This window comes from Harpia harpyja, chromosome Z (genome assembly GCF_026419915.1).
Source record: "Harpia harpyja isolate bHarHar1 chromosome Z, bHarHar1 primary haplotype, whole genome shotgun sequence".
Lineage (NCBI taxonomy): Eukaryota > Metazoa > Chordata > Aves > Accipitriformes > Accipitridae > Harpia > Harpia harpyja.
In genome coordinates, this window is record NC_068969.1 from 99,454,325 (window position 1) to 99,465,405 (window position 11,081).

The 11,081-nt window shown below is 36.5% G+C and overlaps 1 long non-coding RNA gene across 1 annotated transcript; it reads right to left on the reverse strand.

Moving 5' to 3' along the window:
• Positions 1–4,840: 4,840 nt before the first annotated feature.
• Positions 4,841–10,690, reverse strand: LOC128137840 (uncharacterized). Its single transcript, XR_008233872.1, has 4 exons — positions 10,525–10,690; positions 9,750–9,862; positions 8,893–9,101; positions 4,841–8,054 (listed from the first exon to the last, which is right to left on the reverse strand). It is a non-coding gene; the product is annotated as an uncharacterized LOC128137840 (long non-coding RNA).
• Positions 10,691–11,081: the final 391 nt, after the last annotated feature.

An 11,081-nucleotide genomic window follows, 5' to 3' on the forward strand; every position in this document is an offset into this window, starting at 1 on the left:
TAATTAATAAAAAAATTATGAAAGAAATACTAACCTATCTCTTCCATTAACTCACTGGAGAGACTAACATTTTAGAGACAATCAAAAAGACCAGTAGCTAGACAATTTTTCAGGGCTTGTGAGTTATGATATGAAGTGAAATCATCAAAATTCCACAAAATTTGAAGTTTGGAAACATGGGCAAATAGCAATTATGATACAAAAATTTTCTTAGCCCTGAGAGTAACTGATCCCCAGCTTTGGCTCAGTCTCAGTGGCAGCAATGCTTTAATATTGCAGATCCCAGAAATGCTGGATTCTTAGTCGGAACTGACTGCTAGTAACATTACTTAAGAACTGTGCTTGAGATTTGGAATGAAATCAGTGAACATATGACTAGGGCAAAGCATAAGTGAATCTCCTTTATTTAATTAACCATTGCACAGGAAAATTTCTGAGAAACTTTACATTTATATCTTTACAATGAACGATATTTCTGACCTCAAGTATATAAACCTGTAGACCTGCAAAATCAAACCATAACACAGCAGTTATGTTTTATGTATAGCAGAGCTATTTTTGGCCAAACATCTACTTTTAAACCTTTCTTCATTTTTTATTTTTCTCCTTCTTGATCTCTGCACAGTTGCATTCATGACAACTAATTCACTTGACATTACAGATGGAGACAAACAAAAATAGTCATTTTAACATTTTAGTATTTCCCCGAAATATTTCTGAGAGGATCACAATAACGTACATCAATACATATACAAAATACATGATTGTGTGAGGTGCTAGAAAGGTTTTCCTGGCATGAGTATGTACTGACCTACATAATTCATGAATGGTGAAGAATAGGACCATTATATGCAGCAAAATGAAGACAGCATTGAATACTACCAAACTTCATAATGTGTCTGTAGCAAGCTTAGCTTTTCAGATAATCGAATAGATTTTATTCAAAGCTTAGAAAGTACAAGGTCAACCAGATTATTAAAATGAATATACAATAAACAGATAGATTCATGCCCTGTGCTGAAATTCATACAGAACTTCATTGGGTTAAGTGGTAGGTCCAGCTGTGTGAAAAATGTCAGCATTTGGCCCCTTGCCACAAGTCATTTTAGAAACATCTCTATTATTTTTCCAAAGGCTGCCAGGGCAGTTCACAATACAGTGCCAAATGATCTACCTTTTCCACTTCATGTTGTGCACCAGATGTTGATACTTTTACAGACGCTAAGTACCCTTTATTCCATAAGGATATAGTTTCACAGCAATGTGGCCCTTCGTGATCTTTCCTGTTGTGCCTCTATTTACTCCAGATAATGTCTAAAGAATCGAACTTTCTAATTACCTTCTCAGATAACAAATTGCTGTATTTCAGTGGCTGCAACTGCAGAGTCTGCCTGTATTAAGGCATTAGTAACATATTAGTAAAAAACCTAAGTTGATTACTGTGCTTAAAAGAACTTGGTCCAGCTTTATTTCTCCTTAATGTATCTCTACATTGTAGTAGAATAAAAATGGTTATTTGAAAATAGTTTGGGGATCAACCACACCAATTCAGTTGTCTGCCAACAGGTATGGGCCTAGTCAGCGCAAATAATAAACTGTATTAAATTAGGCTGTTTAGTTGTTTCATTTATGCATCATATTAATATACAGATTATTGTTACAGGTATATATGTATAGATACAGCCACATGCTAGACTGAAGAATGTCAAATTGACACCACAGATAGGGGGGAGTTTTACACTGTTTTTAAAGAGAGTTGTTTACTAACTTGTCAAGTGCTGGGGGTGGGACACTGGGAAGACAGACATCTACATAAATATGGAAAGGAAAGAACCTTATGCTAATAAAAAGCCAGTCTCCTGATAAAAGAGTGAATTTAGAGGCAGATGCAGAAAGAAAGATTAAACAGGTCTTAGATCTCCTAGAAAATCTGAAAAAAGAGTTTGGTTGTAAGAGCATCTTTGGCTAGAATATTCTTGTAAGACCCTTTGCTAAGACAGGATTACCATGCAAAGGTTGTTGCCAGGGTGATGGAAAAGGAGACCTTCTGATCTAATCTTTGTGTAAGTTATGTACAATTTCCCTTTCCCTTCACTTACATCTTTTCTAAAAAAAATATAACTTTGTTTTATTCTGCACATGACAAATGAATAGTTTTGTGTGCTCTGCTTTTGTTAAGTTAACTGGAATTCAAGGTAACTGGGTAACAGTTACCAGAAAGCATTCCTTGACTTAAATGCAGCAAATTCAGGTGCTGGGACACCTGAGACACCATAACAAGTGCCCTAGCACCTCTGCCTATCATCCACTCTAAGAGAGTGAGTACTTCTTTGAGGTGCATGGGCCAAGTGCAGGGAAAGCAGTACCAGAGTTAACAGACAAAAGGCAGAAACATCTTGAAATGACTGTTGATTTAAACTAAAGGCTCTCTGGCATGCAGTAAGATACTGGGGTACATGACTGAACTACAAAAGTCACAGAAGGAATGTCATAGTAACAGTCCTTGTGAAATTTTTTCCCCACTGTTTCTAAGGAATGCATGCTTTGTTTTACTAATAAGCTGATCAAGGTTCATTTAAAAGCTTCAGAAATCAATGGAGGGTTCTCCCTGGACTGTAGTGCACTTGAAATCCATATCATCAAAGTGGTAAAATATATGCAGCAAAGTTAGAGAGATACCATCTTCACAGGCAAGACCTGAAGGAGCAGAAATGTTATTTGATCTAATGTTCTACCATTCAATGATCCAGAGTTAAATTATGTTTGATGGAAGTGTACTTAGCAGAAAACCATATCTTCTGGATCTGAAAACACAAAAACATAGAGGTTTTGCCATGGCAATCAGTGAAGGCAATAATTTCTACTTTGAATTTTTCTGAATTAACATTAATCTACCTGGCAATTCTCAGAGTGTTCTGAGAAGATCAGCATTTCTTCATCAGCGATGTCAAAATCATCTTTAAGAAAGAAGCATTTATTTGAGAAATACGGATCTTAGTTCATAGACACATGAACAAGGTATATACTTCAGACCTCTGGAAACAGGAGATCCCAGCTTGTAAATATACTACACTTCTTAGCTTAAGCAAAATGAGAGTTAAGTACAGTCTATGGGTGCAAATAAAATGTTTCCTATTAATAAATGAAATACCTGGCACTGAAAGGTAAATGGTGTCTGTATTCATTAATAAAATGTTCTATTATAACTTGGTTGCATAGAGATGATTTTTTGTGGTGATGGGGTCAGAAGATCTGACATTCCAAAGATGATACATCTGTGGAAGCCTTTCAAGCGTTCAGATAAAGCATGTTCAACGAGCCTTCTAACATGATCACAAGACTATTTTCTTTCTGTCCCTAACTTGTTTTGTTTATTATCAGAGCAGGTGTTTTATAACAATTAGAGGTTCTCATGCAACCTTATCTCAGAGAGGTAAGCAGATAGAGCAAGTACACTATCAATTCATAGACAATATTTTTTCTCTCTTAGAAGGACCATCTGGTAACTCAAAAGAAAATGTAGCTGAATGCTTCATACTTTTCTCTGAATAGAGTGACAGAATTAGTGCCACCCCTCTGGAGGTATTAGTGTTATATTAAGTGGTTTTTCTGTACCTTTGTTTCTTTTGTGGGTCTGGAAGAGCACTTTGACATTTCACCATATGCACAGTGTATTATGTATCAAGGAACCAGTGGATATTACTAAAGCGTTTTAGCTGGTTTTGTTTTTCAAAAGGGAAGATAGTTTTGCTGATGCTGGTTCCTTTTGCACAGATTTACCAATATGTCTTTTATTCCCCTTTTGCCTTGGAACAAAACCTTAATTTCATATCTCCGTGCAAATTAATTCTTTGGCATCACTAGCCTAGAAAGCCCTCTGGGGCCAGCTATTTACAGCACTGCTATTTTACAAGCATTGCAATGATGGATATGTGACTAGGTAAACTGATAAATGGTAGTAGCTGTAAGAAGATTAAATATTTTTTGCTCTTTACATGGCACATATGTTTTGCACAAATATTGCCTCATCTTTCTTTCTTTTTACTCTTCATCACTGCAGAACTGATTAATTAATTGGTTGATTGATTTGCTAATTCATAGCAATCTTTTTATTCACAGTAGACTGCACGGTCTTCCCAGGAACAGCAAAACTGCACTCTAAAAAGAAGGAATTCAGGCAGCCACTCCATATAGGATACCTGAAATACCCCTGGATATCTTTGTGGGGTTTCTTTGGGGGCAGGTGCTAGAACTGTAAAATCACCAAAACTTCTGGTCCCACCTCCTGCCTAAAGCAGGGTCAACACTGAATTCAGACCAGGTTGTTTAGGGCTTTGTGTAGTCTGCTCTTAAAAGCTTCAGGGATGGAGGTTCCCCAGCCACTCTGGAGATCTTGTTCCAACATGTAAAATGGCAGGGCATGAACGTGATCCTCTGTGGAAGGATTCCACTGGAAATAAAAATTCATCCATTCAGACATCATTTGCTGGCTCTAGGAAATCCTCTTTTCCAGCAGACTGAGACCAGTAGCCTGCACTGTTATGGTTCTCAGTACTGAATTTTGGCGGGATGATGAGGTCCATCATTAGAAATATTCCGATTTTCTCTGATAATTCTCCATCAGGATTAAAGAAGAGAAATAAGTTTTTTGCTTTCCTTACAGGATTTTTTTTTCCATACAGGCGATAGTATATATTTGCAAGATTATATTCACACAATCTAAAGAGTTTTGCTCCCTCCCTGCAAGAATATATGGTCTCAGAATTTACTCAGAGTGGATCAGCTCTTCTCTGTCTCTCTGAAATATGTGTGTGTAGGATAAAAAGGTAAGAATGCCACAGACTGAGTTTGAATGGATGTTATCATCCATGCCACAATCCAGATGATATTGGTAACCTTAGTTTTTATTTTGTTACAGGCAGAATGCAATTCAGCTGGAGATTACCTTGACTGGAGATAAAGTAAGATAGGAAGATCTTCAGGATCTATTTCTCCAATCCTGATTCATTCTACATAACACTAAGTATTAACTGAGCAGTTTGACTGAATAACCTACACATCCTGATTTCCACTTATCGCCAATGGAAAGATATGAACACCACTAGAAAATTATTCAGGTTTATGTAGGCTTAAAAATGACCTTTAGAAGGTAAGGGTGATTATTGTTCAAAACTAAGGACCCCTGTCAAGTGTGATGAATGAACACTGCAGTTGAATCAGTTTGTCCTTTTTGCTGTCAAGTCAAAAGTTGTCTCCTATGATGCACAAGCAGTGATGTGAGCTGATAATGCATCATTATTCAGAAGAAAACTGCTTTTTGCAACAGAAAATACAACTCTTCAAGGAACTCAGCCTGTAAGCTCAGGCTATAATTTCCTCAATACTATGTGCTCAGACAGAAAATACAGCTGGCTGGTTTATTGGAACAAAATGTTTGGCATCAGTGCAGTAAATAAACATGCCAGTTTTGTTTGAGTTGATCCAAAACAAAATATTTGTTTTGAATTTGTTCATGGAGAAAACTGTCAAAATTGAGTTTAATCTGCAAGAGAAATCAAACAAAAATGATCAATTTAGACACCTGATTCAGCAAGCCTTCAGCCTGGTTCTTGGAGCACAGTTCGGTTTTCAGTTCTGTTGTAATCCCTCATCATTGTTATAAATCAGACCTGAGGCTCTACCTAAAAAATCTCAGGCTGTGTACACAGAAAAACAAGACTATGCCCAGCAGCCATATATGACCATATGCCTGCTTCATCCACAGTACGGCTGTGTGCCAGAAATTGCAACTGGCTCTAGTTATCCAGGGGAGTGTTTCCATCAAAGTCTACCCTTTCTCTGCTGTATTTCTCTGTCTCCTTTACAACATAGCTTCCAATCTGTACAGCAGAAGTAGGGACTTAAAAGCAGCAGCTCTATTTCACTTAAACCCATCTTTTTTTCCCCAGAACACTGAAATGTAGAATATATGTCAGACATCTTTTGCAATAAGCACTTGGTATATGATCATATAAATTTGAAACTTAAGATCACCACAGATCTCAGTGTCAGAACGTTACCTCCCATGTCAAGACAAAAAGGATCCTTCTTTGGCATGTCATTGACAAAAGTAAGCATAAGCAGTATCTATGTGTTTTTAAAGAGCCACGTATCCATTCCTTTCCCAGAAAATAAATTAAAATCCAGCTAAACAAAACGTAGTGAGTAGCCAGTTTACCCACTGAAGAAAGGTGACAATATTATTAAACTGGTAAATAGAATAGAATGGAGTAGAACAGAATAGAATAGTTTATTCTATTGGTGTCATTGTTGTTATTTGTTTAATACTATGGGAAATCTCAGGAACATATTTAAACAATGATAAGGCAGAAATTCACATGTATGTCCTAATAGCTGGTACCTCTCCCAGAAGATAAACCAATAAAATAAAAATTGAGTTTACACACACATTCCAATTCGCAGCATTCCTCTCTGATTTTGTGTCCTTAATGGCCAAAACAATGCAAATTAATTTCTTATGGCTTTCTACAGCTGGAGAAGTGTTAAGTAGTAGTCTTTATTTTTCTCATAAATATATAGATTTCTCATTCTGAAATAGCTATTTAAAAGAGGAATACTCTGGATTTAACTAGAATAAAAAATAAATCTCTCACCATCTGCAATAAAAAAAAAATAAATGAAAGTGGGTCTTGTAATAGAAGCCCCAACCTAGTAAAATCCCTTTCTCTAACTATGATGCACTGCTGGTTTTCTCTATTGTGATCCTCCTGAAAATAGAAACTTTATGTTTAATTGATTTATTTGTAATGATTCTGGCTCAGGGAAGAGACTCTTTGAAGCTGATTGATTACTGCAACAAGCTTAAGATTTCATACCACAACAAACCTTTTTGTACTAATAAACAGTGGGACAATAAAGCTCTAGGGCATGGTGTTTCCCTTCACATTAAAGTGAGGATTTGCAACATAAGTATGTGAGGGACATAGTTTATGTGCTCTCAAGAAGCAGACATAATGAACTATTTCTTTTAATGGCAGATTATCCCTGTTTCTATTTCCTGGAGTGAAGACCTTGCAAATTGATGTATCTGTCCTCTGAGGTTTTCAGAGAGGCATTATGGCATTTTAAAATATTAATATGAGAGTACATTTAGCTGAAAGTAGCTAGTCTGGTAGTCTCTTGTGGCTGCCATACAGGTCACCAGAGACCTCCTGTCTCTCAAGGCAAATGATTTACTCTAAGTGTATCATTAAGATATACTTTTTGGGAATTTATGATAGTGCTTTCTTACAAAGTTATACCTTTTCTATAAAAATTTAAGCATTTTTATGCTGTTTTCTCCCTTCACTCACTGTTCCTTAAAAACCTGGTCAGTGTCATGGGCAAATTGAAAGTGCCACTCCCTGCACTGCAGTAGTGGGTCTGTGTTGAACACTGATTAGCTAGGACTGAATGTCACATCTTGTTATAACTTTACATAGCTGAAAAATTTCCTAGGAGATTTGAAAAGAGCTGTAATTATTCCTCCAATGGAAAAAGAAGAATGAAAGAAAGGAAAAAGATAAACTCAAATGCAATAAATGTCTGGATGCAAGAAATGGAAAAATATTAATCAAAAACATAGATACCAACAGATCAGCTCTAAGAATTTTCCTGTTATGGGAAACCTGATAGTTAATACATAGTAATGTTCATTTCACATTTTGTTCTAGATGACAGATGACACCAAGGGTGAGTCTGTGACCTTCAGAACTTCTAGAGGAGTGTCATCAGCTCAGCTTAGTGTTATTAAAAAAAGTCAAGAAAGTAGATCTCATTTCTGTTTGCTGAAACGGTATTGAATCTGGTATTTTCACATTCATGTACAAACACACACACACACTGTCTTTTGCCTTTTCACAGGTGGCAAAGAGCTTGTGATTCTTCCCACAGATCCATTCTTTGGACATCATGGAGATAAGGAGATGAAGTCTTCACCATGAGCTTGTTTCCTAGAGGCCAGACCCATGGCCAGATAAAATCAGTGTTCAACTTCACAAGTGCAGGATCATGACCTGGAAGATTAGAGGAGCTACCTTAAATATTGGTCTTTGTTTTCTGTCTTGAATTATTTAAGCCTAAACTGATCTAAAGCAAAGTAGTGCTGTAATATATTAGCTGAAGTGCAGTATTTCTATATTTATAGTACCACATTTGAAACATACCTAGCATATTTCTCCTCCATTTCCCTAGTCTATTTTGGTTTAGTCATGTGCAGAAGGAGACACATACAGAGTTTATACTGATCAAGAAACTGAAGGCTCAGAGAGGGTGTAATGAGTTCAGTGGTACAGCATAGTGCTTGCACATACAATGCATCTCCAAGAATATCATCAAACTGTCAATCAAATAATTTTTAAAAACCCTTTCATATCTAGCATAGTTTAAAACCATGTTCATAACCTGGGACAGACCCTAAAAACATTAAGAAAGAGCACAGTCCCCTCAGCTTCAAATGATTTACGTCAGCCAACGTTTTGGTCCCAGGTATGTGTGTCACGGTTTTACTGCCCATTTCTTTAAGCACTAGTATCCTCTCCAGCATGTGCAGTGGAGAGCAGCAGATGGGCCTGTGTTAAAAGCAGAAGACCCTGGGGTGTCTGCATGCAGGAGAAATGCATCCATGTGGCTTCATAGCAAGGCATTAGATAGCTGCCACCTGCTCCTTCGTACCACTGCAAGGGTTAGCAATCCGCTGCAGAAGAGGATGGAGAGGCAAGTGGGGAATAGTTACAGCCAGCCATCCTAGAGGATGCACTCCCTTTCCAAAGCTGTGGGATTTTAGCTAGCTGTACAGTTAATGCCAAGTCAACATTAACTTCAAATCCCTTGAAGCGCACTAGGGGAACTCACTATGGACACAGCTGTGGCCACATGCCCGCCGGTGTTTTGGTACCCAAGGCAGAGGTGGCACAGCACAAGCAGCCCAAGTCTTGCAGAGGGGCAGCATGTGGAGCCATGTGCTGGTTTCCTGATGGTTCTCCCCAGTGTAAAACCCACCTGTGCTTGGCCTCACATGCTTTCTCATCTGTACCTGAGGCAGATTGCATGGCCCCTCACATCTGTGGATGGAAACAATAAATTTTTAGAACTGCCTGTTTTGAGATCTGAAAGAAGGTCAATGTTAATTTTAAGCTAATCTACAGTAAATTATTTCCTGTTTTCAGTTATAAATTTTACGTTCATGTGTGTAAACAATGCAATACAATTCACACACTTAAAATAATTGACCAGGGAATTGTTTTTCTTAATACTTTTAGTTATTAATTCTGATATGGTGTCAAAATTCTTATGAAAAATAGAATAGTGTCTAAAAACCATGTCCACAAACTGAAGAGAAAAATGAATAGATATTGAAAAAATAGACTTTTGCCCCGAAATTTTAAATTTCTGAAAATTTTCAATTTTTTTTTTAGAAATTGGATGGTCTTTTTTACTTTTAGTTTTACATTATTCTGACCCTTCTAGCTTTTCAAGAAACAGAGATTTCCCATTTTTTTCAGTGACAAAACATATTAAATAAATAAAAAATATTTCACAGAAAAGGCGGGGGGGGGAGGAATGGGGACAAAGACAAAGAAAATAAAAGGTGCAAGAAACCTCAAAAAAAGGCTGGAATACTGAATAATGACCGAACCCAAACTATTTATACAGTCAAAATTTTCACAAAAATTATCAGATAAAGCAAAAATAATGAACTCTAGACTTACACAGAATGATTTGCCAGCTTTCTAATTTTTGAGCGATTTCATTGATACAAAAGTCTTTCAGATGGCTAAATAACATTTCAGAGAAGCGTGCTTTATAACGGCCTTTAGAGGAACTGTAAGAGACAAGAGTATTTCATTTCCGAGATTGTTTTATACATAAAATCATTTGCCTAGACACATCTGTATTTCTGTGTTAATTCAAATGGTTGGAATAGACCAGCAAGGACTGTAAGTGTAAAAGAAAGTCCTGAATAATACAGACAGCCCTACCCTTTCATTTACCCTTATTCAGTTGTTTGTCAGAAACATTTCTGAGAATGATATTATTAAATATTTCTTAACTAGCTAAGTATAATTCCATTTTCTATAGCTACAGAATCCACATCAGAAAAAGTGTAAAGGCTGCTGGATACTCTTGTGATTCTTTTCTTTCAGTTTTCATGTACATATTTTTTGTAGGTTTTTTGATTAAGGGAAGAAATGGGCTGTTCCAAATTTGGCTAATGGCACATATATGTGTTTTATATATAAGTATATAAAACCTGATGATGTTATTGCTGCACAGCAAATCACAAAGAGTTCCAGTAGCAAATATTATAAATCATTTTATCTTTCTCTGTTTCAGCTATGTCAATCGTGAATACAAATAACCATGTTTAATTCCACATCTAAATTGGGGGAAGGAGAGGATATCTTAAGCAGTTTCCTTAAATATGATATGGGAAAAAGTAACAGTGACAGCTCCTGCAACGATAAGTGTGAGTGCTCCACTTACAGAACAGATAATACAGGGATCTTGTCAACTGTAGCATGTGGGGCAGCAACATCAGAGCACATCCAGCCTCTTCTTGGTACAGTGAGGGAGCACTTGTATCTTCTTCTGCCCATCAAGTGTTTAGAGTGCATAGTAAGTGATATTAAAGGGATTTTTATCAGCAAACAGTTCAAATAAGTCAAGCACTTTACTCTCCTAAAAACTAATCTTAAATGCATCTTTAAATAAAAAAAAAAGTAAATATGAGAGCAATGAGAATTAAAGGGACTCTTAAAACTTCTTTTTGTTGTTTAGTCTCCTCATATTTCCTAATACTAGCAATAAAAGTAGTTATGTCTGAGGATAGTGGTCTTTTCTTAAAGAGCATATTTGATATTCAAGAAGAAAAAGCAAACAAGTTTTTATTCACCTATAATGGAAACTGTGCCTATGTACATATCAAAACCACTTGGTCTTCATTAAATCCTTATCAGTGGCTATTGTTTATCAAAGGAATGGACATGTTCAGTATTTTTAAGCATCTACTCCTTCAATATCAGTCTTGTCTTGCATCTGTC